General features: G+C 35.0%; 1 non-coding gene across 1 annotated transcript; it reads right to left on the reverse strand.

The window, feature by feature from the left end:
• Nucleotides 1–4,117: 4,117 nt before the first annotated feature.
• Nucleotides 4,118–4,224, reverse strand: LOC128041526 (small nucleolar RNA R71). Its single transcript, XR_008196535.1, has one exon. It is a non-coding gene; the product is annotated as a small nucleolar RNA R71 (small nucleolar RNA).
• Nucleotides 4,225–12,870: the final 8,646 nt, after the last annotated feature.

Here is a 12,870-nt window from a genome sequence, read left to right on the forward strand (position 1 = left end):
CACACCTTAACTTATTAGGAGCAAGAATACTTACCTTACACAATTCATACTACTTAGGAAGTTTATAATATAAAGGAGTAAGAAGGAACTCACCAGAAACTCCAAAACAAAAATATATTCTACAGGTCATTTGCCTTTATTGCTCGGACCTTCGCTAGTTTCTTGAGCTAGATGAGAAACAAATATAAATATCAAATCATTCAACTACTAAAATTTAACGTCCATGCATGAATCAGTAGCATTAAACCCATAATCAGGAAGTTTTCCTCTTTACAACCAGTTCCAAAAACCCATGCATACACAATTGCAAATATGAAAATTCCTTCAATAATAACCTAAGGGTTTACCAGAAATTACCAGTAAGTTGATACTAATCAATGGTGTCAACTAATTACTGAGAACCTTCTTCGTTTGAAGCTTTCTACCTTAAAGTTTTTCAAAAACTTAAAGGATAATTTGTGGAAAAAGATGTAAAAGTAATACATGCAAGCAAACGATATCCTTATATACCCAGGCAATGGAGATAAGGTTTAGTAGAAGGATCAAAAAAATCCCAGTATCGCCCTTGATTCCAGTGAATAAACTTACTTAATATTTTTAAAGTCTAATCATCTACAATAACCTAGTTCAATTCTAACTAGGTTTCAAATAAACTCCAACATTACTTATTAGGCTATTGCATTCACGTTAAAACATGGAAACGGATCTGTCAGGCTACGAACTAACGAGTTTGCCCAAAACATATGGGGTTGGCAAATTGCTTAACAAAACAGTCTGCCAAATCTCATAGTTTGCCAAATCCTGGAGTCTGCCAAATGACGAACCCATAGGATGCGACACCTATTAAAAAATGGATATTTTATAAACTTGCTCATTTTCTATCCTTAGCGTAAACTGAATCTCTCTTTTCATCTTGTTTGATTGATATTTGATAAGATGTGACATTCTTGTAATTATTCACATGTTTAGGGGAATGAATGTGAATGAATGTTTTATTATATATTTGTTATATAATTATTAAGTTTTGCCAAGGTTGTGGTTCTTAGGCAATAGACCGTGGACTGTCATCTCCATGCATGATTTTTTTATATAGAATTCTTGTTAGTTGGAAACGAACATAGGATATAAATGTATTCTTTTTTTTCCAAATAAGAGTCCGTGATAAGGACTAGATGGAGTGATGGAGTTTGAAGACACAAGGAATGCCTTGTGGTGATAAACTATGTACTTTTTGGTTTTTTATTTATTTTCTAGAAATAGAACCATGAAAACCTTAACTGCCATCTCATTATATATTTCTTTAATAATTTTTAATGATATAATTTTGATATATATGTATGAGATGATCCACAATCGATCAAATAAAAATAAGAAGTGTGGTAATGAGAAAATACATGTGTTGTATAGTTTCATTGACTTCTTTAGGTTATTGATTACCATGAGAAGTGTCGTAAAGAGAAGTTACATACCTAGGGTTGGATTTGGCAAGGAAAGACATGGTTTCTAAGTGGTCAAATATGACTCATCTCCTTTTGGAAACACCAAAATATACACACGTTTTCATGCCCTTTTTAACTCAAATTAATGTAGTTTCGGTAAAATTCTTTTCGAAAATATATAAAAATTATAAAATAATTAAATTGTATTTAAATTATTATTAAAATTTTTAATTTTACTTAATTTTATAATAAATTTTGATTAATTTTGATCATTTTCTACAGATTTGCACAAAGGGCAAAAAATGGCTCGGCAGACACTGTTAGAAGCACAAAATCGAGAAGCAATTTTGAAGCATCAAGGAGAATTTATTTTCAGCCTAAGATGGTGCAAATTATGTGTATTAATTCATAATATAATTAATTTTAATTTTAATCTAATTTAATTTTGGTTAAATAAATTATTATTAACTAATAATGAAAAGTGGCCTAATTGAGCTGAACCGAGAAAACCAATCCAACTGAGCACTGGGCAGCCCAAAACCGTCCCACATGCTGATCCAATCAGCTTTTTTGGGTGATTATTTTTCTTTCAAAATGGCCCTTGAATACTCCTTCAATTTGCATTCAAACCCCTCCACTATTCATGCCTTTCAAGATTTGCCCCTACCTGAAAATAGCATGTTTGAAATCTTCAAACATGCCACATGTGTGGACGGCCATGGGGGGAGTCTTTGGCTGCTTATTTTGACTGCTTATTTTGGCTATTTTTAGCAGCCTTCTCAACCTATAAATAACCCCATTGGCTGCTCACTTGAAACACATCTCAAACCCATTCATTCCTTCACTTCTCCATTTTTCTCTCTTCATTCCCTTCCATTCTTCTTCATTTTCTTCCCCTATTCCTTTTCCAATTTCACTTCTTGAAAAAGAGTCATTCAAAAACCATTTTGAGTAGCATTCAAGTGTTCATGTAAGCCTCAATTCAACAAGAACAAGAGGAGAAGGAGGAGCGGAGCAAACTAGTCAAGCCTTGGAGAAACACCGGATTTGATTCTCGTTCCTTATCCTTTTAATTTTATTGTTGTTTTTATGAACTTGTCTATAAATATTTGTGATGTCTATATGTTTAGTTTAATTAATATGGCTTAAATTTAATTCATGTTAGGTTGATTGCATTTCGTCTACTTGATTTATTAAAATTGTGTTCGTGTTGTTATAGGCCTCGGTAAGATGTTTGATTAAGTGAAACCATGACTAATTTATTCTTGCATTACAATTGTAAGGTAACTAATGAATTAATTATTTAAATGGATTGAAATTGTAATTAACTGACATGATACTTTATCAGTGCATGTTTAATCATCTAAGGTAGTGAGGGTTAAAATAGCAAAGATATCTAATGATACATTAGCCTTGCATAACTTGCAAGATTATTGTGATTAAACTATTTCAATGTAGAAATACATGATACCTCACGTAATCTTTTATGTGCTTATGAGATTGAATTAATTGTTTTAATTAGCATAGAGATATGTACAAGAGATTATTTTAATTTCATAAGTATGTATGTGCATTAACACATTTGCTTATTAAAATTTGTTTAATCGGTTAAATTGACATAGAGATATAGTCAAGAGATAAATGGATTTTGTAGGTAAGTATGTTCATAAGTTAGCAAATTACCGAGTTGTCGTGAATATTATTTGTAACAATATAAACATGAGTTTAATAATTTTAAGTTAAGAAATTTAATTAATCTAGCACAATTATGTCATCTTGATTAAAATCATCTTTTGAAATCATGTATTGGAACCTTTTACTTTATTTTTATTTGTTTTACTTAGTTAAACTCCTAGTTTTAATCACCTCCTCAGAATCAAAATATTTTTCTTCACTAAAGTGTTTTTAAAATTGCATTCATAAATAATTATTTTCACAGTCCCTGTGGGTACGATAACTCGACATTTACTTGTCACTTTATTACTTGTTGTGATTGTGTACACTTGCACATTTCTGTCGTTCCAAGTTTTTGGCATCGCTGTTGAGGACTGTTTTAAAAAGTCATTATTTATGAATTTGTTAATTTTGCATTTTGGTTTATTTTTCTGTTCAATTTTAACTTAATTAATTTTTTTGTGTTTATTTCAGGTGTTTATGAGTATTGATCGAATAATCGATTTACTCCCCGTAGACCCTAAGATAGAAAGAACTTAAGTCATAGAAGGACAGAAGAGATGAACTTCGAAAATCTGAATCAAGAAAACGGAGCAAACCCTACTCAAAATCCTGTTCTTATCACTAATGATAGGGATAACGATCTAAGACAATATGTCGTGCCAATGTTTCATGATCTTAATCCTGGTATTAGGAGACCTGAAATTGAGGCACAATAGTTTGAGCTAAAGCCAGTCATGTTCTAGATGCTTCAGACACTAACCCAATTTAGTGGAATGCCTACCGAATATCCTCACCTGCACTTAAGACTGTTCATGGAGGTGAGCGATTCTTTCAAGTTAGCCGGAGTACCCAAAGATGCACTACGATTGAAGTTGTTCCGATATTTGCTAAGGGACGGAGCTCGAGCCTGGTTGAACTCATTGCCACCAAATTTAATTTCCACATGGCAAGAGTTAGTAGAAAGATTCCTTATGAAGTATTTCCCTCCTAGCAAGAATGCTAAGTTGAGGAATGAGATCACTGCTTTCCTACAACGGGATGATGAGTCCTTGTATGAGGCATAGGAAAGGTACAAAGAATTATTACAGAAGTTCCCTCATCATAGAATCCCACATTGCATCCAACTTGAGACGTTTTATAATGGTCTCAATGCTCACACGAGGATGGTAGTGGACAGTTCTGCTAATGTTGCTCTCATTTCTAAGTCTTATAAAATCACTGAGAGGATTGCTAGTAGCAATTATCAATGGCTAACCATTCGAGCAACGTCAGGAAGATGAGTCACTGGAATACATAAAGTAGGCGCTCTTACTTCACTCGCATCTCAAGTATACTCAATATCCTCAATGCTTAAAAATTTTACCACTAATGGTTTAATAATTTTGCAGCACAGCCACCGAATCAATTTGAAAATGTAGTCTGCTTCTATTATGAGGAAGGACATCTGTTCGAAGAATGTCCATCGAACCTAGTATCCGTGCATTACATGGGTAACCAGAACCAAAATCGAGGAAGGTAAGGACTAAAATCCAATTCCTCTAACCCATCGTGACAAAACCACCCTAATTTCTCCTGGAGTAACCAAGGGGCTGGACCCAGTAACACATACGCCCAACCTAGATTGACCTAGCCACCTATTTTTCCCCAACAAGTTCAGAAACAACCTCAAGTTGAACCATCTAATGGCTTAGAAAACTTGATGAAGGCATACATAGCCAAGAATGATGCCTTAATCCAAAGCAAACCAACTACATTGAAAAACCTGGAAAACGAAATGGGCCAGCTTGTAACTGAACTCAGAAACTGACCACAAGGTGCTTTACCTAATGATACGGAGAATCTGAGGAATCAATGGAAAGAACATTGTAAAGTGTTGACATTGAGGAGCAAAAAAACATTAGAGCCCAACACCGTCGAAGTTGAAGAAGAGCCAGCTGATTCTCTAGACTCAGAGGAAGTTCAACCGAGTGTTGAAATTTTAATTTCCACGGAACCAGAATCTACAAAACCCGATAAGGTAATTTTTGAACTAATCAATTCTGATAAACGAAAAACTTCATTAGATACAGAATCGTCATAGAAGATGAATCAACTAGTTCCAGTAAAGAAGCCTCCACCATCCTACCCTCAAAGACTTCAGAAGCATAAGTAGGAAGTTCAATTCAAGAAGTTCCTAGACATACTTAAGCAACTTCATATCAACATTCTGTTAGTTGAAGTACTTGAACAAATGCTGAACTACGACAAATTCATGAAGGATATCTTGTCAAAAAAATGAAGATCTGGAGAATTTGAATTGGTAGCCCTGATAAAGGAATGCAGTGCATATCTTCAAGACAAACTATCCCCAAAGTTGAAGGATCCTGGATGTTTTACCATACCTTGTAACATTGGAGCAACATATTGTGGTAAGACACTATGTGATTTGGGTGTGAGTATCAACTTGATACCTATGTCAATATTTAGGAAGTTGGGGATAAGTGAAGTTAGACCTACTACGGTTACACTTGAATTAGCAGATCGATCCTTAGCACATCCAGAAGGAAAAATCGAGGACATATTGGTACGTGTAGATAAATTTCTTTTTCTTGCTGACTTTGTTTTTCTAGACTTTGAAGTAGAAAAAAAAAGTGCCAATCATCCTAGGAAAGCCTTTCCTAGCAACTGGAAGGACCCTTATTGATGTGCAGAAGGGCGAGCTTACTATGCGTGTTCAAGACGATCAGGTAACATTTAATGTTTTTAAGTCTATACGATTTCCTGGCATAATTGATGATTTTTTTGCAGTGTCCGATTTAGAGGAATAAATCATGGAAAAGAAACTCAACTATGTTGAGGACCCATTGGAAATAATTTTAACATCAGACCCTCCTAGTGATGAAGAAGAGGATGAATACGTAGCTTTGCTAGAAGCTAATCAAAGGGGATTTAATCTGCAATCCCGCTTTGAATCTTTGGAGTTAGAGAATAGGGATTATGCCCAACCAAAAGCGTCAATCAAGGAGCCACCTAAATTAGAACTGAAGGTACTTCCCTCACATTTAAAATAACTTTATTTAGGTAATGCTTCTACTTTGCCTGTGATTGTTTTAGTGGAATTAACTATTGAGCAAGAAGAGAAACTCATCCTAGTATTGAAACAATTCAAGAAGGCTACCGAATGGACCATAGCCAATATTCACGGCGTTAGTCTGTTTGAATGCATGCACAAGATCATCCTAGAAGATGGAAAAAAAGGGACGATTGATGGACAACGAAGACTGAACCCCATCATTAAGGATGTGGTAAAGAAAGAAATCTTCAAGTGGTTAGATACGGGTATAATTTACCCCATCTCAGACAGTTCATGGGTAAGTTCAGTCCAGTGCGTGCCAAAGAAAGGAGGTATTACGATCATTGAAAATGAGAATAACGAGTTGATACCGACTAAAATAGTTACGGGATGAAGAATTTGCATCGATTACCGAAAGCTGAACAAGGTGACTAGGAAAGATCACTTTCTTTTGCCATTTTTTGACCAGATGCTAAATAGACTCGCGGGGCGAGACTATTACTATTTTCTCGATGGATACTCGGGGTATAATAAGATTACAGTAGTACTAGAAGATCAACACAATACAACATTCACCTGCCCGTGCGGTTCATTTGCATTTAGACGCATGTCATTTGGTTTATGTAATACACCTGCTACATTTCAAAGATGTATGATGTCTAATTTTACTGATATGGTTGAGAAATACTTGGAAGTCTTTATGAATGATTTTTCAGTATTCAGAGATACATATGATGAATGTCTAGCCAATCTTGCCAAGGTACTAAGGTGATGCAAAGAAACAAACCTTGTACTCAACTGGGAAAAGTGTCATTTCATGGTATGAGAAGGTATTGTTCTAGAACATTGGATAACGAGACATGGAATCGAGGTAGATAAAGCAAAGGTAGACGTTATTGAGAAACTCCCACCTCTAACATCTGTAAAGAGTGTTAGGAGCTTTTTAAGCCATGCCAATTTCTATCGAAGATTTATCAAGGACTTCTCTAAAATTGCTAAAGCCTTATGCAATTTATTAGAAAAGGACACAACGTTCAAATTAGATAAGGAGTGCTTAAGAGCTTTCAACGATTTGAAGAGTCGGTTAGTTTTGACACCCATAATCGTCACACCAGACTGGGATTTGCCATTTGAATTGATATGTGATGCAAGTGAATTCACAATAGGAACTGTCATGGGCCAGCAAAGGAACAAAGTTTGTCATCCCATCTACTATGCAAGTCAGACTTTGACAGGAGCTCAATTGAATTATATGGTACCAGAGAAAGAGTTACTTGCTATTGTGTTTGCTTTTGACAAGTTTCGATCCTATCTTGTAGGTACCAAAGTGACTATCTATACGGACCGTTTGGTAGTTAAGTATTTACTTGCCAAGAAAGACACTAAGCCAAGACTGATTCGATTGGTACTTCTACTTCAAGACTTCGATCTAGAAATTCAAGATCGAAAGGGAGTAGAAAACCAAGTAGCAGACCACTTGTCCAGATTTGAGCCCCAGGAAGGGAATTCTCCACTTATACCTATTCAGAAGACATTCCCAAATGAACACATACTGAAGGTAAATCATGTCCATAATACCCCTTGGTTTGCTGATATTGCTAACTATTTAGCTTGTTGTTTGATACCGATTGATAAGACGTATCATCAAAAGAAAATTTTTCTTCATGATGTGAAATACTATTTCTAGGAAGAACCATACTTGTTTAAAAAGTGTGCAGGTCAAATGATCAGAAGATGTGTGGAAAAAGATGAAGTACATAAGATTCTATATCATTGCCACTCAACTTCGAGTGGGGGACACTTCAGAGGTACATGTATTGTGGCCAAAGTATTGCAAGCCGGATTCTTTTGGCCAACACTATTCAAAGACGCATATACTTACGTAAAGAGTTATGATTGATGTCAAAGGGTTGGAAACGTCACCAATAGAAATGAACGCCCTGAAAAAACATCATTGAGGTAGAATTATTTGATGTTTGGGCTATTAACTTTCTCGGTCCTTTCCCTCCATCTTTTGGTCACAAGTATATATTAGTAGCAATAGACTACGTGTAACACCCCTAACCCGAATCTGTCAGCGGAACAGGGTTACAGAGCATTACTAGAGTTTACAAATCAAACAGACAAAAAATGCAAACATTTCATATCAAATAACATTCATGTCAAGAACCAATCAAAATCATACATACTATCCCTTATACGAGCCATCGAGGCCCAAAATACACATTAGAAACAAATCGGAACTAAATAAAAAACTCAGAGAATTTTTTGGAAACATTTAAAATTTTCAACATTGCAGGGGTCACATGGCTAAGAGACACGCCCATTTCTTAGGCTGCGTGGGCATTCGAAATAAGGACACACGGCTGTCTCCTAATCTGTGCTCATGCCCGTGTGAGTATACTTACTTGGGTCACACGACCAAGCCACACACCCGTGTGTTAGGCCGTGTGAACATACTGACTTGCAAACCTTTACAAGCTATAGGGGACACGACCGTGTCAGCTGGCCGTGTGTAACACATGGTTGAGACACACGCCCATGTGGACGAAAATAGGCTATTTTACAAGCCATTTTTCTCACCCAACAAGACATGTACCTACAGTCAAAATGCACATGTATACCAACCATAGCAAGGCACCAAAATCATGCATAATCTAGCTTTATACATATAGTATAACCACACTCAACCAATATGCACATAGGCATCTCAAATAAAAACTTATAAACATGTATAACCAATTACTCCATTTGGTCAAAATAAACAACTAACTTCCAATTTGATTTGCATCTATACATACCATAAATCTTACTTACCAAAACACAAACCATTTGGTACCAAAATGCCATTCTTTAACTAATATCAATTAACCAAAATACCTACATAACAAGGTACCAAATCATCACATATACCACATATCATAAAGCACATATACCATATGCATATTCAACTATCATTTCATCTTTTATCATTCAAACAAACAAGCCAAACATTAACCATAACAAGGCTACTCACATACATACCAAACTTTGCCATTATACCATCAATATACCAAAACTCAACCAAGTCAAATGGCCATTTCAACATTCAAATACATAGGCCAATATTAATCAAAATACCTATACATGCCATTCTAACCAAAATTAAAATATTCAAAGGTATCGATAGAACTGGTGGATAGTGTGAAATAACTCCGACTAGCTTCTAACCCGATCGAGCTTCCGATAATTTGAAAAGTAAAGAAAAACAACTACGTATGCAACGGATACTTAGTAAGCTCATATAAAATTTAATCATATTAATCTATTTCCAATATTAAATGTATGCAGATCAAGAATAATCATATACCGATACCACACGATTCATGAAACCAAATTCAACAACTCACAAAATGAGTAAATCCAGAATATCACTTATACATATTATCCCTAGCATAGCAGGATTTTAAAGAACTTTAAACTCTCCCAAATTTTTTATTTTAATTTGTATTTCATTACTGTCCACACTCATTCCATATGCATAACACAAGTCATAAGCATATTGGAAACACGAAAATTTACACATTTTTACATACCCTTTTTAACTTAAAATCATACAGTTTCGAAAAAATTCTTGTCAAAAAAATAATTAACTTTTACAAAATAAGTAAAGTGCACTTAAAATATGAACATGTTGAATTTTAGTTAATTTTATAATTAATTTTGATGAATTTTGGTTATTTTCGACAGATTTGCACAAAGGGCGAAAAATGGCTCGGTAGACACTGCTAGAAGCGCAAAATCGAGAAACAATTTGAAGAATCGAGGAAAACTAAATTTTCAGCCTAAGATGGTCCAAAATTATATGTATTAATTTATAATATAAATAATTTTAATTTATACCCAATTGAATTTGGATTAATAAATTATTATTAATTAATTATGAAAAAGTGGTTCAGTTGAACTGAACCGAGTGAACCGAACCAACCAAGAAATGGACAGCCCAAAAACCGTCCCAAGAGCTGACTCAAGTAAGCTTATTAGCTGATTATTTAAGCTTGCAAAGAGGCCCTTGGATACTTGTTCAAGTTGCATTAAAACCCCTACACAATTGGTGGCTTTATAGATTTGCCCCAAGCCTAAATTAGCAAAGTTGAAACTATCAACCTTGCCACATGTGTGGCCGGCCAAGGGAGGGCTCTTTGGCTGATAATTTTAGCTATTTTTAGCAGCCCTCCTCAGCTATAAAAACCCCCTTAAGCTCATCATTTGAAAACACACCTCAATCATTCACATCTTTCCTCTCTTCTCTCCACTTTCTCTCTTCTTTTCCATTCCGAAATTCCCTTGCTCTCTTGTCGATTCCTTTCCTCTTGGGAATAGGCATTCATCAGTTATTTGGAGTATCAATTAAGTGTACGTAGCAGCCTTGGTCGATGAGGAAAATCGATAAGGAAGAACGGAGCAACTAGTCAAGCCACGGAAACTGGATTTGATTCTTGTTCCCTATCTCTTTAATTTTTGTTGTTGTTATGCTAAACATATCTATGAATATTTATGTTGTTGGAATGGTTGATTTAATCAATTTAGCTTGAATTTAATTCGTGTTAGGTTGATTGCATTTCGTTTGTTAAAATTATTGAAATTGTGTTTATGTTGTTATAGGCCTCGATAAGATGCTTGATTAAGTAAAATCATGACTAAGTTATTCTTGAATTACAATTGTTAGGTAACTAATGAATTAATTATTTAAACGGATTGAAATTGTAATTAATAGACACAGTACTTAATCAGTGCATGTTTAATCATCTAAGGTAGCTGAGGGTTAGATTAGCAATGGTATCTGACGATACATTTGCCTTGCATAACTTGCAAGATTATTGTGATTAAACTATTTCAAGGTAAGGATACTTTGTTACCTCACATAGTCTTTTATGTGCTTATTAAATCGAGTTAATTGTTTGAATTGACATAGGGATATGTACAAGAGCTTATTTTGATTTAATAAGTATGTATGTGCAATAACATATTTTCCTATTAAGATTTGTTTAATCGGTTGAATTGACATTGGGATATAGTCAAGAGATAAATGGATTTTGGTAGGTGAGTATGTTCATAAGTTAGCAAATTACTGAGTTGCCGTGAACTTATATGTAACAATATAAACATGAGTTTAATAATTCTAAGTTAAGAAATGTAATTAATCTAACACAATTATGTCATATTGATTAAAATTGTATTTTGAAATCGTGCATTTGAGATTTATTTATTTAGTTTACTTAGTTTAAAATCTTAGTTTTTAATCACCCTCTTCAAACAAAATATTTTTCTTCAGCAAAGTGTTTTAAATAGTATTCATAAATAATTCCTTTCACAGTCCCTATGGATACGATAACTCGACATTTACTTGTCACTATATTACTTGTTGCGATTGTGTACACTTGTACATTTCCGTCGTTCCAAGTTTTTGGCGCCGTTGCCAGGGACTGTGTTTTTAAAAAAAAGTCATTATTTGTGAAGTTGTTAGTTTTGCATTTTGGTTTATTTTTCTGTTTAAATTTTAACTTAGTTAATTTTTCTATGATTATTCCAGGTGTTTATGAGTATTGATCGAATCATCGATTTACTCCCTGTAGACCCTGAGATTGAACGAACTTTTCGATAGTGAAGAAGACAAGCAAGTCAGAGAAGGACTGAAAAGATGAACTTCGAAAATCTGAATCAAGAAAATAGAGTAAACCTTGCTCAAAATCCTATCCTTATTGCTGATGATAGGGACAAAGCTTTGAGACAGTATGCCGTACCAGTATTTCATGATCTTAATCTGGGTATTAGGAGACCCGAAATTGAGGCAGAATAGTTCGAGTTGAAGCCACCATGTTCCGGATGCTTGAATAAAGGCCAATTCAATGGAATGTTCATCAAGATCCTCACCTACACTTAAGACTGTTTATGGAGGTGAGTGATTCTTTCAAGTTAGCCGGAGTACCCGAAGATGCATTACGATTGAAGTTCTTCCCATATTCACTAAGGGACAGAGCTCGAGCTTGGTTGAACTCATTACCACCAAACTCAATTTTAATATGGCAAGAGTTAGCAAAAAAATTCCTCATGAAGTATTTCTCTCCTAATAAGAATGCTAAGTTGAGGAACGAGATTACTGCTAATGGGTGTAATAGTTTGGCAACATAGCCACTGAATCAATTTGAAAATTTAGCCTGTGTTTATTGTGGGGAAGGACATTTGTTCAAAGAATGTCCATCAAACCCAAAATCTGTGTATTGCATGGGCAACCAGAACCAAAATCGAGGAAGGCAAGGGCTGCAATCCAATTTCTATAACCCATCATGGCGAAACCACCCAAATTTTTCCTGGAGTAACTAAGGGGTAGGAATCAGTAACAATTATGTCCAACCTAGATCGACCCAACCACCTAGTTTTTCCCAACAAACTCAGAAACCAACCCAAGCTGAACCATCCAATAGCCTAGAGAATCTATTAAAGGCATACAAGGCTAAAAATGATGTCTCTCTAAGGAATTTGTAGAATCAAGTGGGCCAGCTTGCAACTAAACTCAGAAACCGACCACAAGGTGCTTTACCTAGTGATACGGAGAATCCGAGGAATCTAGGGAATGAGCATTGTAAAGCGTTAACATTGAGGAGCGGAAAGACTTTAGAGCCCAATTTCGTCAAAGTTGAGAAGGAGCTAGCTGACGCTCAA

Source organism: Gossypium raimondii, chromosome 5 (assembly GCF_025698545.1).
Source record: "Gossypium raimondii isolate GPD5lz chromosome 5, ASM2569854v1, whole genome shotgun sequence".
NCBI lineage: Eukaryota > Viridiplantae > Streptophyta > Magnoliopsida > Malvales > Malvaceae > Gossypium > Gossypium raimondii.